Source organism: Podarcis cretensis (genome assembly GCF_951804945.1).
Source record: "Podarcis cretensis genome assembly, chromosome: 8".
NCBI classification, from domain to species: Eukaryota; Metazoa; Chordata; class Lepidosauria; order Squamata; family Lacertidae; genus Podarcis; species Podarcis cretensis.
The window spans coordinates 31,397,928-31,409,103 of NC_137177.1; the positions used below are offsets into that span (position 1 = coordinate 31,397,928).

Below are 11,176 nucleotides of genomic sequence, written 5' to 3' on the forward strand. Positions count from 1 at the left end.
CACCCACCCCCACATCAGCATGAAAATTGGCAAATGCTGCATCGATATCATTCACTTTTGCTTTCCCCTCCAAAAGTACCCAAACAGTTTTGGGTGAATGATGGTGGTGCAGTGAGGATAATATTGACTTGAAGCAATACCTGGTGGCCAAAGGAGGCTGGGCCTAGGGCTCTGTCATAAAAGGTTTTCTGTGTCTGTTCTCCTGCTGGGCCTTAACTTCATTCCGCATTCCCATTTCCATTTCCAGGGACTGGAAATTGCACTCTGCCCAGATTTGATTCTCTTCACCATCTGAAACCAGCCAATCTGCCCTTTTGAACTCCCAGCCAAGAGTCTCCAGGGCAGAAACGAAACACAGGCAGGCAGGAGCCACAGGCAGGTGGCCACTGAGCCTTTGGCTGGGGCGGCTTGTCCCTCTGAGGTGCGCCTTTTGCCTCCCCTGCCCCCCTCCCAGCACCTCCATTCCTTTCAGTCGAGGCAGAAGAATTTACCTAGCATGTGAGAGGAACGAAGCATGTGGGGGGCGGGACTATGGTCGCCTATAGCCAATCACAACGCAGGCTGTGAGCATGTGCAGTGCCGCTTCTTACCTGAGCAGCAAGTTCTCAGGAGGAGGCAGGCAGCCTTCTTGCTGCCCTCAGAGGAGCCTGCAGGGCTGCAAGTAGCATCACCCTGGCTTGCTTTTGAGAACAGTTGCCGTCATCATCAACAACATCATCATCACTGAGAGCCTTAAATAGGAGTAAACACCACTGAACTCAACAGGACTTCTGAGTAGACTTGGTTAGGGCTATAAGTAGCATTAAATAGGTACATTCATGAAAATTTATGCCTTTATGATTTATTAAAATAGTTATAGACTGCCCCCTCATGCAAAATAACAGGGCAGCATACAACAAAAAATTGCAGAAAGTTTAAACTACCATTAAAAACAATACAGAATATTCATTAAACGACTGGGTCATCATATCAGTTTAAACCACTGACTATTAATTAATGGCTATTAATTAATGGCTGCTATATAGAACCTCCAGGTTCAGAGGCAATATATCTCAAAATGCCAGCTACTGAGGGTCAAGCTGTGGTGGAGGGTTGTTACCTTATTGATTGATTGATTGATTGATTGATTGTTTAAATAATTTGTTAGTCACATAATGCAGGGCAGTCTGTGGTTTAAAAACATACAAAATAACTTGTTTCATGTCTTCCTTTGAGCTTACTGGGCAGATTGTTGGACTGGATCCTGGCCTTTCAGCTGAGTTCCATTTGCAAAATAGCAGAAAGAAAAAAGAAAAAATTCCATGCATACAACCAGAGAATGGCTGAGAAACATTTGGTATATTATCCTTGCTTATGAATAAAATAACGTACTATAAACATTGACTTGGTTCAATCGGTAAGGAAGGCTTCAGAGATTTGGCAGCTTCTCATTTTATATTGGAGTAAGATTAAACGGGTTGCAGGATGTAAGACAAGTAGTGTTGTTTATGATTTGGTGCTCTTTAAATATTGACTGGAATTGGTTTTGGTCTATGTTGTTTATCATTTGACTTACTGTTCTTTTCTATTCAGTTAAGAACTTTAGAATGAAATATGACAGCAGTATAACCTTGGTGGTTCTTTCTTACAGTTTTAATATACAGTTAGACATTGTTTGTTTATTTTTAAATGTCTGTGTGTGTGCGTGCGTATGCGCCCTCCCACCCTCCCACATTTTTAAAGACAACTCAATAAAGATTTTGACTTGAAGAATCCTCCCAACCTCAAAAAGATGTTGTTTTGCCAGAGAAACATAATGGCTCAAATGTTTGCAGAAAGCGGAGCAGCCATCAAAGCGAGGCGGTTAAGAAAAACGTGGAGGAACTTTCCGTGGGTCACCCAACCCTCCTAGACCCATAATTCTTTAAGCCTGTTGCACTGGAAACAACTAGCGAAACAACGCAGGGAATGCTGTCTGGATTAATCGGGTATTATGTATGTTTAAATGAGAAGGATCAACCCAGCAAATATTCCAGCAAAAATATCAAGTTTGGACACATCCATATGGGAGGAAGAAAGTGGACAGCTAATTAATATTTGATATGTGGAGAAAGGCGGAAACCCAGAGCCAGCCAAGCTGGAGAATAATACAACTTTATTGATTTTGGATTACTCACCCGGGACGGATAAAATTAAACCTGAGGTTCCTAAGGGATATAGAGAAACATCCACTGCAGAAGAAAGCATTCTTCTTTGGCTCCAAAGTGCACACCCCAAGTTGTGAATTGATGCTTGCTCAGACCTTGTGTCTGAACAAACAGGAGGAGGCATAAATCAGGAGAGATGGTCGTTCCTGACTCAGAGCTGTTCCAAAGGTTGCTTGGGGTCCAAGCTGGAAGAATGCAAATTGTTCCTGGGATTTAGGATTATTGTTATTATTATGAAATAAATCCTCGGTGCCTGCCCAGAATTAATATGGGAAAGCTGGAACTGGTGCCTTGATCCTCAGCCTGACCTGGGATAATATTTCTTATGTTGCTCAGAGTCTTACATCAGAAACACAAGATCAGGAGGGCTACTCACTTGAATGGTTAGATTAATCAACTAACGCTGTCATGAATTGGTGAAGTCAGGTTTTGAACCAGGGCGTGGGGAAGAGTGCAGGTTCATTTCTATTTCTTATATTTTTAGCTCAACACCCACATTTTGACCAGGCAGGTGGCAGGAAGGGAAGAAGAAGAGTTTGGATTTGATATCCCGCTTTATCACTACCCGAAGGAGTCTCAAAGCGGCTAACAATCTCCTTTCCCTTCCTCCCCCACAACAAACACTCTGTGAGGTGAGTGAGGCTGAGAGACTTCAAATAAGTGTGACTTGCCCAAGGTCACCCAGCAGCTGCATGTGGAGGAGCGGGGATGCGAAACCGGTTCACCAGATTATGAGTCTACCACTCTTAACCACTACACCACACTGGCTCCAGGGGGTTAAGCAGCTTCCCCACCGCTGGTTTTCAGTAACAGGAAATCATGATTGACCTCATTCATGTCTCACTGAATTCAGACATTCATGTCTCACTGAATTCAGACATTCATGTCTCACTGAATTCAGACACCAATTCCTGCTTCATCTGTCTGCCTAAATTCCACCACCTCAAGCATCCTGCACCGCCTTACTCCATGGTAGGGCCAGCTCACTTCATGGCATGAAGAGAAGCCTGATCACCTGCTGTGTGGGGATCAAACTGACATTTAAAGCACAGAAGGCAGAGTGTTAAGGAAACTTAGCAATCCTAGAAAAGACCAGCTTCTGCTCTAGACTCCCTGTCCACTTCATCTATGAGCACAGCTCATTATTCAAGACTCAACTAGGGACTTTTGGGCACTGCTCCAACCAACTCCTATTTCCACAAGGACAGAGGAGGGTCAGATTCCCTCTGGTTCCCTCTGGTTCCCTCTGGTCCCATGTCTCAATCTACACTCAGAGCTACCAAGGATGGGTGCGGTTAACAGGGGTTGGTTAGTTGCAGGATAAGGGAAGCCATTCCAAGACCTTCATTGTTTGACACACGGGAAGGACCTTTGGCCAAAACTACTGGATGTTTTGTCTATGGCTCCCTCCCTTCCCACCCAACTGGGTCACTGGATAAACAACCTTTGAGCGTTTCAGATTTCGACAGAAAATAAGCTGAGGTCTACAGGGACAAAGCAAAATAATAAAGTGCCAACCCGATTGTTCGTTTTAAAGCAATCTGACAGAGTTTGGAGGTTTAGCCAACTCTTAACCTACAAAAAATAAATAAATGTGTAGATTCTTTCCTAAGAATTCTTTTCTTTCAATTTTTGCACGTTGGAAGTTAAGCAGTTGTAGGCTTCCCCCCCTGCCACCACCCCATGAAAAAATAATCCAAATTTCACACACATTTACACTTGGCCTGCTTTAATTCAGATTATTGCTGCATCACAGTGCAATACTGTAGCTGCATAGTGGCTTGCTTTTCTTACTATAATTCAAGATTGCTTTACCCCATATGTGCCCACACAGCCACTTTGATCTGTGGACTTGGCACTGTTACAGGCACCACATTATGTGTGTTCTGCAGTTGTAAGTAATTGATATTTTAGAGTGGCAGCACCGGCACTTTGGTACTCCCTGCCTGTTGAAATCTGGCAAGCATCTTCACTGTACTCTTTTCAGCCCCTGCTTAAGATATTTGCGGGCGGGGGGTGGGCTATCCAGACACATAGATTTTGGTGTGTTTTAATCTCTTACTGTTAATTTTAATTTTCATTATTTTTATTACCGGTACTTGCCTTTAACGGTTTTTTATTGGCAATTTTAAGATTTCTTACAAACCCCTTAGAAGTTTTGTTACAATCAAGAGTTACATTAATTTTGTTAAATAAAAATAAATAAGGTGATAGGAAGTCTGCAAGTTTTTCTCAAGTTAATCAGAGAACTACAGCTTTCTTTCAGCTTAGATGGTCAGAGCATGATGCTACTTAATGCCAAGATCAAAGGTTCAAGGCCTGTTCTGGCCACCTAGAGAGAGGGAATTAGCTCAATTGGGTGAACACATCCTTAACAGATTATCACTGCATTGACCATTGGCAGCCAATATGTTTGACTCTGGACTGTATCCTGACTACTGGACTTCAGATTTGGCCTACTTGGATTGGCCTTGGACTGCATTTCCTAGATTTTGGAGTTTGCATACTGACTTGCGGCCAGGTAGCTCAGGGGTTCAGGATATGGGGGAAACACGCAGCAGTAGGTTTCCTTAATTTAGGAAAACGAGTTCACATCCTAGTATGGACACTAGTCTGCAGACAAAGAAAAGCAATGCTGGTTGCTGGGTGAAAGGGATGGAGCAGAAAACTGCATGACCCATAGAAACAACAGACCTTGTGAAATACTTGGGTATTTGGATCACCCCCAAGAACATAAACTTATTTCAGGATAATTACACCAAAACTTGGCTAGAGATTAGAAAAAACTTGGTAACCTGGAGTAAACTAAAATTAACATTTCTGGGTAGGATTTCCATTATAAAGATGAATGTGCTTCCAAAATTAATCTTTTTATTTCAAATGATTCCGATACTGGGTGAAGCAGGTTGTCTCAAGATATGGCAAAGAGAAATTTCCAAATTTCTGTGGGAAGGGAAGAAACCTAGGATTAAACACCTGATCTTAATAGACATAAAAGAGAGAGGAGGCTTTTCCCTACCCGATTTAAAACTTTATTACGAGGCAGCCTGTTTCACCTGGCTAAAAGATTGGTGCACGTTGCAGGATCCGGACCTCCTGGACCTAGAAGGTTTTGACAACCGTTGGGGATAGCACGCCTACCTAATATATGGAAAAGCGAAAATTCATAAAAATTTTACCAAACATATAATAAGAAAGTCACTCTTTGCTGTATGGGAAAAATATAAAGACCTGATGGTGCCTAAAGTCCCGTGGTGGACTTCTCCAGTAGAAGCCATAGCAGTAAAACGGAAAAATACTCGGGAAAGCTGGCCAACATATAAAATACTTCTAAAAAATGAAGATAACCAAATAAAATTAAAAAAAATTGAGGAAATAAGAGAACACATTTCAGACTGGTTCCAATACCATCAGTTATTTGAAAAAATTAAATCTGACAAACAAAAGGGGTTCTCAGTAGATATTTCCCGATTCGAATCAGATCTTGTAAATTCTAAAAGAAAAACTCTTTCCAAAACTTACCGACTCCTCCTTGACTGGACAGTCAAGGAGGAGGAGGTAACAGTGGCAATGGTGAGATGGTCCCAGGATTTTGGCCATTCAGTAACCATGGCCCAATGGGAAAATTTATGGAAGATCAATTGGAAATTCACAAACTGTTACACGATTAGAGAGAACTTTCAAAAAATGCAACATCGATGGTATCTAACACCATGGAAACTTTCAAAAATGTATAAAAATGTGTCAGGTAATTGTTGGAGATGCGAAGACTCAGGAACATTCTACCATATGTGGTGGACATGTAGGAAAATACAGGTATTCTGGGAGAGTATACATGCAGAACTGCAAAAAATGCTAAAAATCTCTTTCAATAAAAAAACAGAGGCCTACCTCCTGGGAATAACAGATTTGGATATTCCACAAAAGAGGAAGGGTATCTTTTTATATGCGACGGCAGCAGCAAGAGTTTTGATCGCAGCAAAATGGAAGAGTAATGAAATCCCCTCTATACAAGATTGGATCCAAAAGCTGACAGAATATGCCGAATTAGATGGTTTATCAGAAAAGATAAAGAATAAATCAAAACAGGAATTTGTTTCTAAATGGGAGGTTTTCAAAGAATATCTGAAAAACAAATATAGTAGTTTAAATTCTGTTGCAGCATTCGAGGAACTTCAGTAATAGCTGCTAGGTAGATAGAAGAAATTAGATTTATTGAGAATAAGTTTAATTATGAAAAAAAATGTGTATTGGCAGTAAGTAACATGAATTTGAAATATGGAATATATGGGAAGTTGGGTCTTTAGTGTTAAGACCAATAGATGTTTTATTGTTTGCCAAGAAAATTATGTGGCTATGGTTATTTTTGTAATTTGTGTGTAATTTGGTATTTGTGGGGGTTTTTTGTGTGTGTGGTTTTTTTTCTTGTTGTATAAATAAATAAATAAATTTTTAAAAAAATTTAAAAAGAAAGAAAGAAAAGAAACAACAGACCTTAAGCTCTCCTGGATCAGGCCAATGGCCCATCTATTTCAGCATTCTGTTCTCATAGTGGTCAACAAGATGTCTATGGGGCGTTCATAAGCAGGACCTGAGTGCAACAGCCATCTTCCCATTGCAAGTCTAAGCAAGTGAAGACCAAAGCATTTGGAGGACATCATGTTGGGGGAGGCTCTGGGATCTCAGAATTTGAGGCTTGCTGCATCTGCCGAGTAGATACCCATCATTTCAGTACTTGGTTGCAGTCATAGAATTGTAGCATTGAGGGTCATCAAGTCTAACCCCCCGCAATGCAGGAAATCTCAACACACAGTTCCCCATCCAATTTGAAACCATTCTGGACCCTGCTTAGATTTGCAAATGTGCTAGCAGTTTTATTGCTGCACCATTAGAATAATAAGTTAGAATAATAAGGATGCCTGCTCTTTCTGTGGCCCAAACCCCAGAGGGCGGGTCCCTGTTCCCCCTTTCTCTTCCATGTTCCCAATCCCCCAGCACAGTACCTGTCTGGAGAGTATAACTGAGTATTGCAGTGTCTCTGTCCCAACATCACTGGGAACTGGGCAAAGGGTTGTAGCCCAGTTTGAGAACATCTTTTTTGCAAAGAGAAGTTCAATCCCTGGCACCGCCTGGTAGGGCTAGGAAAGATTCCCTGTCTGAAACCCTGGAGAGCTGCTGGCAGTCAGTGCAGACAATACTGAGCTAGATAGGCCAATAGTCTGATTCATTATAAAGGTGGCTTCCTATGTTCCTGATCAGCATAAGCAAACCCCAGCAGCAACACTGTGTAAGCATGTCATGGTTATGGACAGCTGCCACCTCCATCATAACAAGACAGAGTTGGCAGCCCAGGACTGACCTGCTGAGAGCCTGAAGGGCCCTGCCCTGCTTCTCTCCACCTGGCTTGGGGCGGGGCCTGACAGGCTCCATAAAGGACTGCTGCTGCCATCGCCACTGCTGGGCAGAGAGGGCTCCATTTTTGTTTTTGTTTTGTTTTGTTTTTAAATTGCTTTTATTTTTTATCTCTGTTATTTTAAATTGTGATTGATATTAATGCTGTATTCGTTTTAGATTTTATAAATTATGTGGAAATTGTTTTCTATTTGGTTGTGTGCTTTTTAATGTGTTTTATTTATTGTTTATGACTTTTGTTACGTTGGTAAGTATGTAAATCTTGTCATGTTGTAAGCTGCCTTGAGCATTGCTTTAACTATGGAAAGGCGGCATACAAATAAAATGATGATGATGATATACTTGCGACATTTGACTGTCAAAAGTCTCAAAAAAGGACCCAGTTAAACTTAGAAAAGCCATTCCTTTCATTCTAAAGCGTCTGTTTGTTTGTTTGTTTGTTTGTTTGTTTGTTTGTTTGCCTGGCAGCTGACATGGATTGAAGTAGTCCATTTATCAATGCAGAGCCTATTCTTGTGCTCATCGCTGGCCTAAGTTTTACCAGCTTTTGCCAGGAGTTACTCACAGGGTTGTTGTGCATCCAGCCCGGAAGCATCGCACCGATGGGTACGGGCCAAATGAAATGTTACACAAGAATCGTGTGAAGAGTCTCCAGAAAGGGTGTGTGCGTGTCTTTATGAAAAGCATCTGTAGGAGGCACCCAGTTTCAAAGGGAGGCACAGCCACAGAGTGGGGCTTCTTCAACCCTTTCCCTGCCTGCTGTTTTTCTTCTGAAAAGTGGCTCCCTCCACGGCTGCTCTTCCACCTGGGAGATAAAGGATACAGATTAATGAGCCCGCCCCTCGTGGTGTTTCCCTACCAAAGTGGCCACCAAACAGACTTTGTGATATGGTCCTGGAGCCTTCTATTTCTTGGGAAGAAAAAAGGCAGAAGTTCTTCTGGACATCCCTAAAGCATTTCAGTGTCTGTCACCCTCGTGCCCTCCAGATGCTGGCTGGAGCTGATGGGAAACGTTGCCAAAAACATTTAGAGGGCACCAGCTTGACAAAAGCCTCTCCTGATTGTCACGTTGATCTGCTCAGATGGCTCTGTCACACAATGTCCTGTGCTGAACCCAAAATCCCACCAGAAAAACTTTCCTCTTTTTGCAAAAGCCACCGTGACCCTATACAGGAAGGAAGCATCTGCAGGCATTGCAGTGATCAAGGAAGGAAAGGGCTGAAGCACTATTTCCTACGTCAGCAACCAGCTTCATGGATGTGACATTTTAAAAACAGAATCAAATGAGAACCTTCTTTGTAAATTGAAAATTCCTTGCCAAACAGCTGCCTTCCCCGTCTGGGTGAGCTAAGTCTCTTTGGCCTCCATTCAAACCCAGGGTGTACTCAGAGATGCCTAACTTCTTCACTGCCTAGTGGAGCCAAGCAATAGCTCTGAATCCCAACAAATGGGGCCTGCTGCAGCAAAATGTTGCAGTATATGCCCAACTACCAAGACAACATTATGGGACCTGTGGCGCTTTAGTTTTGCTGGATTTCATCTCCCAGCTCCAGCCAACATGGCCAATGGTCAGAGATGATGTTAGTTGTAGGCACCCCACAAAGAATCCTGGGAGCTGTATTTTTTAAGGGTGTTGGGGATTTTAGCTCTGTGGGGGATAAACTATAGTTCCCAGAATCTGGGGGTGCGCACAAAAATGTGCTTTAAATGTATTGTGTGTTATGTGCAGCCATATTCTAGCAACATCTGGAAGACCACAGGCTCCCTAAACCTGCCCCAGGAGTGGAGCTCCTGTTCAGGTTTCAAGATTCAAATTAATTTGGAAATGGAGCCTTGTCATCCCATTCAGGTTTGGTGGGTGGTGTCAGAGTTTCAGGAGCAGAGAAAGGGAAAAAGAATAACCGTTATTTCCCCCCACCCTCTGGACTTTCCTTGCTTTGCCCTAGCAGACTTCCTGATTGGTCTTTCTCTTGCAGTCTTTGGCTCAGCTGCCATCCACCCTGTGGACCTCACAGGTGCTTCTTGGGCTGCTTTTCTTTTAATTGCAAACTTAACATACTTCTAGGGAGTCTCCAGAACATGTATATGACATTCATTTAATTTAAAGTGACTGTTTTCCATCCAAAACTGATAGACAGTCAACTACCTGACTGCAGTGGCTTTATGGGACCTCAATTACTTGCTGGAGAGCAACAGAATGAAAGGATTATTGTCGCTTTTGGGGCTTACCAGAAGCATCTGGTTGGCCACTGGATGAAACAAAATGCTGGACTAGATGGACCTTTGATCTGATCCAGCAATAAGGCACTTCTTCTTTTCTTAAGCTCATCTGAGAAAGCAGTCATGGCCACCCATACAGTAGGATCAGCCAACTAAGGCAGGCCTCTATATCAACCTCTTCTATTCTTAGCATTTAAATGAGACTGCAGGGTTGGACCAGGCTGTTTTGCTGCTTGAGGCAAAACTGCAGCTCCCTTGGCTGCCAAAGTCACCCCCCCGCCACATGGGAATTGGGGGGGGGGGTGTTGTCAGGTATAAATAGAAGATTCCTGTATTCAAGCAGCAGTCTCTCCCTAACTCCCTAACAGTCAACATTTCATCCGGCTGCAGCGGAGGAGGGAAGGGTTGAGAACCAGCAGTTTTTGTTGCCTCCTTTCCTGGAACTCACTTATCCTAGCTGGTCATTCGAACAACCAGTAACTAAGAACCTGAACATGCAATTGATGGGCACGTCATCTCATGAAGCCATCTTTGAATTGGGGACTCCATTCAGAGAAATTTATTGTGGAATTCAATGTTGTGCTATGGTGAATGTGTGGAATTCAATGTCAGGCAATGCTGGATTAAACCCTGTGGAGGCCCCATGGCAGTCGAAATCTCAAGGTGGGGGGGCAGAGCTCACAAATTATCTCCTAATACATTTTTGATTTTACCAACCAACAATTTTAATAAACCAATTTTATTTCAAGATCAAATCAATCTTATTTTGATCCGTTGTCACAAGGCCCCTAAAAGGCATGGGGCCCATAGGCCGGTGCCTACTCTGCCTATTTGATAATCTGCCCCTGTAGACATTTTCGTGTTATGGTGAATGTCCTACCAGTGCAAGCATTTCAGCTATCCAAATGGAATGGCCCCTCTGCCCCTTCTGCGCATTGTTCTGGGGGTTTTCCCAAGCGCCACCGAGCCAATTTCAGGGGGCACAGTGGAAGGCAGCTCTATTGTGTAAGAATAAGCCCTTGTGCAGAGCTTGCATTAGGTGAATCCTGCCCAATGTATCTGCAACAAGCACATATTTAAAAGCATGCAGTAGCATGGCAGCCAAGCTCCTTGTTTCCTTCTGCAAAAAGTCATAGATGCATATCAAGCATTTGTGATAGAAAGGTTAGTGGCCCAACAAAACACCTGTTCAGCCACACCTTCTACAGAATGGCATTGGCTCATGCCCACTTGGCTGTTCCTCATCTAACCTCTTGCCATATGGTTTCCTGCGGCCCTCTCTGTCCATCATTTCCTGTCTGCGGTGGTTGTGGCTGGAACATTGACCTCTTTTCCCACAGCTGTTAAAATCCTTGTTT

General features: G+C 42.9%; 1 long non-coding RNA gene across 2 annotated transcripts in view; it reads right to left on the reverse strand.

The window, feature by feature from the left end:
- LOC307222503 overlaps positions 1-490 on the reverse strand; it is a 60,460-nt gene extending 59,970 nt beyond the window's left edge. For both annotated transcript variants that reach the window (XR_013841784.1, XR_013841785.1), the window contains exon 1: positions 141-490. This is a non-coding gene — a long non-coding RNA (uncharacterized lncRNA). The remainder of the gene's footprint in view (positions 1-140) is intronic.
- Between the last annotated feature and the right edge of the window lie 10,686 nt (positions 491-11,176).